General features: G+C 39.9%; 1 pseudogene across 1 annotated transcript in view; it reads left to right on the forward strand.

Moving 5' to 3' along the window:
- The first annotated feature begins 346 nt into the window (after positions 1-346).
- LOC121208525 (uncharacterized) overlaps positions 347-541 on the forward strand; it is an 8,098-nt pseudogene continuing 7,903 nt past the window's right edge. Inside the window, exon 1 of the transcript XR_005903632.1 lies at positions 347-400. The product of XR_005903632.1 is annotated as an uncharacterized protein (transcript). The remainder of the gene's footprint in view (positions 401-541) is intronic.

Below are 541 nucleotides of genomic sequence, written 5' to 3' on the forward strand. Positions count from 1 at the left end.
GTGACCAAGTCAGAGAGTTACACGGGCACGAACTTGGGCTGGGACACGGTCGTGTGTCCCTAATTCGAATGTCCACATAGCCTGAGACACGAACGTGTCTATTGACCGTGTGAATCACACGGCCTGGCCACACAGTCATGTAACCTTTGCAGTGTTGAAAATTTTTAAATGTTTCTGAAAAATTTTCTGAGTTTTTTATTTAGTCCTGATTTGTTTCTAACGCGTATTTTAGGCCTCGAGGGCTCGAATAAGGGACAATATGTATGAGTTTGTTTGGTTTCTGACATGAATGTTATGCTATATGAAATGTTGAAATTTTTGTATGTTTGATCTGTAAACTTCGGTAATGCTCTGTAACCTAGTTCTGGCAAAGGATACGGTTTGGGGTGTTACACTTCTGGTGAACACCAGCTCGCCAGGCCTCAAACTCCTAAGCCATATTTTAGGATGTTACATTTGTTGTTTTTTCAAGCAAGTTATTGGGGTTCATTGTAAGACATCATATGATTAAAATAAATTGGTAAATGAGATTCAAGCATGG

The sequence above is a fragment of the Gossypium hirsutum genome, chromosome A10, assembly GCF_007990345.1.
Source record: "Gossypium hirsutum isolate 1008001.06 chromosome A10, Gossypium_hirsutum_v2.1, whole genome shotgun sequence".
Classification (NCBI taxonomy): domain Eukaryota; kingdom Viridiplantae; phylum Streptophyta; class Magnoliopsida; order Malvales; family Malvaceae; genus Gossypium; species Gossypium hirsutum.